Here is an 8,707-nt window from a genome sequence, read left to right as displayed (position 1 = left end):
GAACACAGGCTCAACTGCTGTGGCACACAAGTTTAGTTGTTCCGTGGCATGTAGGACCCTCCAAGATCAGGGATCTAAGCCCTGACCCCTGCACTGGCAGGCGGATTCTTTACCACTGAGACACCAGGGGAGCCCATATTAAAAATTCTTGAAGATACTCCGGAGTGCAAAACGTTCTTCCTCATTCATTTCTCTTATTTTCTTTGCTTTTTTCTCCTAGACCATTACAAACCTTGGTGTAAGGAGTGGCATTTGTTGTTCAAAAGAGTTCTCTTATGGCTAGATAACTTATTCTGAGATTTCTGATTGTTTCTTAGTTTATGAGTCATAAACTCAACCCAAGAAAGAATGAAGAGGAATCTGGGAGAGCAGCTCTATCTGAGATGGTTGTTGTCTAAAGTGATTCCTACCCTATCTGTTAGGCACTCTAGATGACAAAGGCATTCAATTTTGTTATTATGCTGGCCTTGTCTTTCTGTATAATTACCATGATTTTACTCTGTTTAATATGTAAACATAGTGTCCAACTACCATGAGTTACTTTGAAATTGCAGCCATATAGTTTACCTGGTGGTCGAAAACCTGGGCTTGAACTTAAAGAAATAAAACAGCAACAAAAACATACCCATTTCAAAACAAATTTTCTAGCAGTATAGTTCAGTTGTTATTCACATACAATAAAAAAATCCACTTTCACATGCTCTTATTGAGCAGTGGAATATAATATTTGCTAAAATGACTACATTTTGCTATCACACAAAAAGATATTGGGTGAGTTTGTTTCTTGGAAGCAAGCATGGGGTGCTTTCATTTCTAGTTTCACCCCACACAAAAAAGAACCTTGAATAGAATTAAGATGTGTGGCTTGTCAATTTTGAGGTCTAAAACTTTTCCATGATAATATCATTCAACAATAATATTTCATATAATACTAAGATACATATTTCTGAAATTTTTGAAATGCTCTTCTTGCCAGGAAAAGAGACATTGTGGGTGTTTGTTTGTTTGTTTGTTTGCTCTTAAAATTTCCTAACTAGAATGATTTTCAGGGCAAGAAGAAGAGGGCTTATACTGTGGAGCAGTTTTGCCTACCTTGGATCCTGAGTGGAAAAGGGAATGGCCCCATTGACTGTGGTAGTTATTTATGTTAGATTTTCTAGGACAGTCTGACAATCATTCACACCAACTGTCAGAGTGAGTTCTGATTTGGGGCTAAGAAAATATATTTACTGTGGCTTCTTAAGGCATGGACTGAATATTTGAGATTTAAAAGGAAATCTAGAGATGGACAAGCATTTTAAAGTCGCATCCACATGAAAAGCAAGGAAAAAGTTTAGTTCAAAAAGAACAATATCTTGTGAGGATAAAATGTATTGACATTATAAGGTCCACTGTTTAAAAATATATGTTTTCAGAGAGGAAGAATTGCTAATTGAAAACACAAATCAAAACACAGGAGTCTTTAAAGATTCATGCAAATAGATTGGTAATGTGAACCAGGTAAGTGTCAACAGGTATCCTGTCACCTGACTGTAGTTTGGCACCGAAACCTAAGTATCTGGGAGGATAAGTAAGCCAAATGAGGCAAATTCTATCAGGTAGAGAAGTTTTTGATTGTCTGTTTTAATGCAAAGTTCCTAGACTAGGCCCTATCCACCAAAATGGAAACAAACCAAACAGTGAGAAAGAAACACCCTTCTCACCCTTGGTGACCATGGATTTTATGATTTAGCAATATAATCAGATCCAGATTAGCAGCTAAGACTGAGGGTCGGACGTGATGCAGTACAGATGAAGAATTGGGGAGAGTAGCCTTTGGCAGATATAAAGGTGAAAGAAGAAAAGATAAGACAAATCTAGGGGTTTTCCAAATTTTGACATTGCATGTCGCACTTTCGGGAGTTTTGCAAGTTTTGTAAAAGTATTGCAAAGTATTCTTATAAAGTGCCCTCCAGATGTTGTCTCTGGAACACAGCAAATGTTACAGAGATGAGGGTTTAGTTTAAGCAGAAGCCCTTTGATGCGATAACATCTGCCTTTCATCTGAGAAGTGAAAGAGAGGTTTCTGATGTGAAGGCCGTTCGTACTGTGTTGGCAAAGAGGATTTTTCAATAGTGCCAGCAGAGCAAAAAAAAAAAAAAAAAGCAGCTAAATAATGCTGCAAAGATTTTCATTCATAGGACTTCTGCTCCCAGCATGAAGTTTACATCAGTGCACTGATTACAGAGACATAGAGGGCAAATTCTTCAAAGTGAAGTGTGGTTTTGACAGAGCACACTGTTCAAAAGACTTCAGTGGTTGGCTCAGAGATGGTCTTAATAGTTCACACCATAGGAATTGAGGTTAGGAAGATTACAAAAATCTCAGTGAAGTTAAACTGTGGTATTCACAAGTTGGGAGCAAGGCATGCCAGAGTGCGTCTTTGAGTACACAACAGATTCTCTCCAGGTTGATGACCTTAAGATTGATTATAGTAGATCAGCATTGTCAGAAATAGTCTTCATACCTTGTGCCATTGTGACTGTAATCCACAGAGCCTTGTCATTTGTGTCTCTTCCCAGAGCTACTTACGTTTTTCTAAACTGCTGTCCTCTTTGATCTAGCCCCTTGACAGATCGTTTCCACAGGGTAGCTAGAGTAATTACTAAAAAGGAAAATTAGACTGTGTAACTCTACAATGAGAAGCAATTTATTGCTTCTTCTGTGTTACAAATAAATGCCTACTTCATACAAAGTCCTAGGTAAGGGGAAGGGGAAGGAGGAGGCCTTGATTGAAGGAAGGGGATAGTTCTTACAAAAGACACAGAATTATTTCATGAATGATCATTCCTAGTCATGGTGATTTATTTTCTTTGGATCCATGACCAAGTTTTGATCAGTACAATATACAGAAAGGTGTTCTGAATAAGACATTCATTGTTTACATACACACACACACACACACACACCAATATATCAAAAAGGGAAAGCCCTTCACTTTTCTGTCCCTTATAACTCACCAAAGTGCAGTAGCTATCTTCTAATCATGAGGAGAAAGGTCGACTTGCCAAGAGTGACAGAACACAAAGATAGAAGAATATGAAGAATATAGATTGTTAATGACACTGTTGAACTGCTGAGCCAATATTGGAAATATTTTCTGTGGTTACATGTGAAAATACATACATGCATGCATGTATACCAGACGATGGTTCAATGGTTCTCTTTATTGTATTTTCTATAATTTCCAGGTTTTTCATTCTAAGTTGACATAACTTTTGGCATTATTGTGAGGATGAAGAAAGTTGTTCTTTCATGCACTGATGTCCCACAAGGCAGGCAGCAAGCTCAGTCATGTTATTACTCAAGAATCTTTGAAGTAGATGTAGGTGTAGAGTTGACTTCATTACAAACTGTGTACTACCTGATGATTTTATAAGATCTCTATCAGTTACCATGTCTTGGGAATTAAGGACACTTTCTAGTTTTCCAGAGGTTATTCTAGAAAGAATGTTAGGAACTTCAGACCTTCTAATGTTTTCTTCATATTATGCCTGAAGAAGATTATTGGTCCTTATATGCAATTATTGCTTACTGATAAAAGAGCTATTGTGAATGTAGTTCACCAGTAAAGTGAAAAATTAAGTTCTGTTCACTTCAGTTCAGTTGCTCAGTCATGTCTAACTCTTTGCAACCCAGGACTGCGGCACAGCACCCTGTCCATCACCAGCTCCTGGAGCTTGCTCAAACTCTTGTCCATCAAGTCAGTGATACCATCCAATCATCTCATCCTCCATCACCCCTTCTCCTCCTGCCTTCAATCTTCCCCAGCATAAAGGTCTTTTCCAATGAGTCAGTTCTTCCCATCAGGTGGCCAAAGCATTGGAACTTCAGCTTTAGCATCAGTGCTTCCAAACAATATTTAGGACTAATTTCCTTTTGGATTGACTGGTTTTATCCCCTATCCAGGGAACTCTCAAGAGTCTTCTTCAGCACCATAGTTCAAAAGCATCAGTTCTTTTGTGCTCAGCTTGTTAACCTCAGTATTAATATTAATGCATGACCAGAAGTAGCAACCCTTTGTCACTGCACAACTGATGATTAAGCAGACTGTGTCACTGCCACATTTAGATACATTGTGGCAAATGGCCCTGGGCTTCAATTAAGTGGTATTGAAAGAGATTGTAATCCAGAGAACATAACTTTACACAAACTAGTGATGATACATTATTATCAACTGAGAACATAAACAACTGCTTCTACAGTCATGTCCTCATACATTCAATATCTCTCTTCTGTTTTGCAATTTGCAACATTTTCATCTATAGGGAAACAACCAGTGTGCTACTTTAGCTGTCTATCACTGTAGTTTCCAGATTTTGCTTTGCCTTCTATATAAACAACAAGTGACAATTCATGCATTGCCTTTGTTTCACACACTTTCATTGAAGAAGATGCTTTATAGAAGGACCTGACTATTTTGTGTGTGAATATTTTTCAAATAGATTATTAAAGGGGGAGGGTGTTGCAATGCTTGTGGGAATCTTTAGCACATTCCTAAATCAATTCTGCTCATTTTTTTCTTTTTTTCTATAATATAGAAACTTTGTGCATCCTTGATGAAGAATATTTTGTAATGGCAAGGGCAAAGTAAAAAATAAGACAATAAACTAAATTAACTATGCAGAAATGGATGTGTCATCTGAAATCAACTTCTTTAGATTCAAGTTCCCATTATGCCTTTCTTTTTTTCTTTTTTTCGTTTTTCATGGAGGATAATTGCTTTACAATATTGTGTTGATGGCCAACAAACACATGGAAAGATGCTCAGCATTGCTCATTATTAGAGAAAAGCAAGTCTAAACTACAATGAGGTATCATCTAACTGCAGTCAAAATGGCTGTCATTAAAAAAATCTACAAATAATAAATGCTAGAGAGGATGTGGAGAAAAGGGAACCCTCTTGCCTGTTTGTGGGAATGTAAATGGATACAGCCACTATGGAGAACAGTATGGAGAGTCTTTTAAAAATTAGAAATAGAACTACAATTGACCCAAAAATCCACTACTGGGAATATACCCTGAGAAAACCTATTACTTCTTTTGTTTCTGAATTACTTTCTCCTACTCTAATGGGCTTCCCAGGTGCCTAATTAGTAAAGAACCTACCTGCCAATACAGAAGACATGGGTTTGATCCCTGGGTTGGGAAGATCCCCTGAAGAAGTGAAGGGCAAACTACTCCAGTATTCTTGCCTGCAAAATGCCATGGACAGAGGAGCCTGGTGGGCTATAGTCCAAGAGGTCGCAAAAAGTCAGAGATGACTGGGTGACTGAGTGCACACACACACACACACACACACTAATATTCAATAACTTTCTCCCTTGACTCACTGTGTCATTACATTTGTATCCCATTATCCATCTTTTAGTTTTATATTTACCTCATTTGGCCTTCCAAATACTACATTATCATTGAAGCAAATAGTTGGGTCCCGATTTCTCTGCTATCTTTATTGTCTCATTCAAAATTAGCAACCAAATGCTCAATAAAAACAGCTGTATTTAGCTATGCATCTTGTAAATTAATAACAGTGTTTTTTATTTTTTCCTAAACTTCCTATTTTTCCTTTCCAATGTGAAAAATTTAGAGAGAATTGCTTTTACTCTTAGCTATTTGGACAAGTTGATACAAATTACTTATTCATGTCCTTTCTGGAACTGGAGTGTAGATTCATTTCTAAAATGCTTTTGTGTCTTATTTTTCTGTATCACAGGAATATTTTTATTTCAATGAGGTTCAGGTTCTTGTAGTGTAGAAAAAAATAAAGATAGCCTAAAACTGGAATATTTTTAAAACTCGATAAATATAATAAAGAAATGGCAGCACAATCTTTTTTACTTAATGAATCAAAACTTGAAGCTACTGATTTTCCAAGGAGATGAGAGTGACTTAATAAGCTAAATCTATATAATATAGTCATTTAATGTGATATCTCAAAAATACTTAATGGTTTATAAAATTGTATTTCATTCATTATTAAGTTAAAAATTGGTGACACGAAGAGAATATCATATACAGTCTGATTTTTCTGGAAATGTATACATGTAAACATGCATAAGAAAAGAGAAGAGTTATTTGCCCTAAAACATCATTATTGGTAACCTGGAGGAGCTACTTGATTTTTTTCCATTTATTGTCTTTTCTGGATATTTGCATTTTCTCAATATTTGGTAATAAACTATAGTTACATTTATAATAAAGAAATAAAAAGGAGCAACCTTTATTATCAAATATCTGAGTGGTCAAAATGAAACAGTCTGTAAACAATTCCACTGAGATGCAATTTTTATTGACCCTTAACTTTAATTCCTAAACTAGCAGATTACGGGGCTTCCCAGGTCCTGCTAGTTATAAAGAACCTGCCCACCAGTGCAGGAGACAAGAGACACGAATTTGAACCCTGGGTTTGGAAGATCTCCTAGAGGAGGGCATAGAAACTCAAAAGTATTCTTGCCTGGAGAATCCCAAGGACGAAGGAGCCTGGTGGGCTACAGTCCACAGGGTCGCAAAGAGTCAGACACTACTGAAGCGACTTAGTACGCAGCAGGTTTATATTTTAATTTATGCCCTCTGTCTTCAGATTTAGGCTAAGTTTTCTTGTAACAAAATTTTGAACTGTATTCCCTAGGAAACGTATACTGAAGAAAGATAATTTAAGACTGAGAAAACATTTGGGAAATCCAAGGATTTTTTGCTTCCATAGTGAATAGAAAATTTTCTTCAGTGTACCAACACTGAATCAGAATTCACTTCAGGCTACATCAATCTATGCTGCAGTTTGATCGTTAGATGGGACTCTTTTATTGATTCATATTGCTTGAAGCCACTAAAAACCATAGGCTGCCAAATGTTTTGGTAGAGATCACATTTGAGAGGTGGAGTCTTAGTTCAGAGGATAAAAAGCAGTTTTGACTTGGGAATTTTGTTTTCTTTTCTTTGCTTAAAGCAAACACTGTAAGATCTGCTAATGGATATGATTTATTGATGAAGTGTTAAGAAGTAGTCATTTTGTCTTCTTTTATAGAGTTTGTAGCGATTTTTTTTACTTTAATTTTCATCAGCTTCCTTTCAAAATATTAGGAGTCAGGAGGGATATTTTTTGCTCAGTTTTCCCTAACTAGGTCCATCAATGATTAGGCTGGTTTCTAATAGGAAAGAATTGTTGGCTAAAACCATTTATCAGCCCAGTATATTATTTTTGTTATCTTACATGATTTTCCATATCTTACTTTATTAACTATCATATTTTTGCCACATCTATGGTTGTGTGAGTTTTCCTGTAATAAAATAACCATGTCCTAATCTGTATTATGTTACAATGTGTTAGTACAATATTTCATATAAAGAGTATAAACTTCATTTATTGCACATTGACTATGTCAGGACTACTATGGGCAAGAGTCTGCTTGTGTTTATTCTTTCTGTAATTCCATGGATAATTTTCACACACATCTCTATGGGAGTATTTAAGCCATTCAATATTGATAATCACTGCAGTATTCTGATCTAGTAAATAAAATTCACTAAAGATATTTTTAGTTTTAAATGGCATTTGTATATTACTATATACATTATATATTACTATGATTCTTCCAATTAATTGAATAGTTAAACATGCTTTTTTTTTTTTTTGACAAGAAGTAGGACTTGTTGGTGAGCATGATCAATGAGGGGCTGGAGCTGACCATCTCATGAGTATAGGGCCTGCCATTTGTTCAGGGAACCACAATTAGGGATGTACTTGACCCCACAGCCATCTGGGATGAGCGGCTTTTCTGCCACCATGTTTTCAAATTCATCCTCATTAAACTTAGTAAATCCCCACTTCTTAGAGATGTGCATCTTCTGACTGCTAGGGAACTTGAACTTGGCCCTGCTAGAAGGCCTCAATCACATGTCCCTTGTTCTGCAGCTTGGTGTGGATGGACATTATGACTTCGTCAATGTGGACCCTGACCACTGTGCTCTGGGGCTTTCCAAAGGCACGGTGAATACCTGTTTGGAGCCTGGACTGGGGACAGCAGGCCTCAAGAATGCCCACTAGAAAGAGTTGTATTTAAGATACTGTAGGGCAAACTGTACAGGCAACAGTTGCATACACTACCTAGGAGGTTGCTGTTCGTAGCTATTGCACCCTGGGCCCCCATGGGGAAGAGAGCACGGTTGGCTTAATTGGCTGCAGATAAATATGCTTTTTATATCAGCAGTTATTTTAACGCGGCTACTTGTGATGTGACTCTTATAGAGGATTCTGTACTGGTCATATTTTAAGTAAACAGAAAATAATCCAGCAATTCCAAAGTTGACACTCAGCAAAAATATTCAGAATTTAAAAAAACAACCTGTCAATTTTGACCACATCATTGACCCTCATCAAAACACAAAATTCTTCATGTAACAGAATTAGTCATTAACGTGTTCACTACTCTAAAATTGAGAGAAGAGTAAGTGGTTCCATGAGAAAATACACAGAATTATAAAATGCTTGTGATTTTATTATCTTCACCTCTGATATAAAGCAAAAAGAAATCAAAGATAACAAAAGACAATTTTGTTCCTGATAAAATGTGACATATTCATGCATTTATCACTAATATTTCAGGATTGGATGAGATACTATCTTGCTCAAAGTTTTAGTGACTGAGGAAATGTCAACATGGCTGCC

The 8,707-nt window shown here is 36.5% G+C and overlaps 1 non-coding gene across 1 annotated transcript; it reads right to left on the bottom strand.

The window, feature by feature from the left end:
• Positions 1-8,090: 8,090 nt before the first annotated feature.
• On the bottom strand, positions 8,091-8,224 carry LOC133071944 (small nucleolar RNA SNORA70). The gene has a single exon (XR_009696567.1). It is a non-coding gene; the product is annotated as a small nucleolar RNA SNORA70 (small nucleolar RNA).
• Between the last annotated feature and the right edge of the window lie 483 nt (positions 8,225-8,707).

This window comes from Dama dama, chromosome 17, assembly GCF_033118175.1.
Source record: "Dama dama isolate Ldn47 chromosome 17, ASM3311817v1, whole genome shotgun sequence".
Classification (NCBI taxonomy): Eukaryota; Metazoa; Chordata; class Mammalia; order Artiodactyla; family Cervidae; genus Dama; species Dama dama.
Note: the sequence above shows the minus strand (reverse complement) of the source record. Positions and strands in the feature narration are given on the sequence as shown.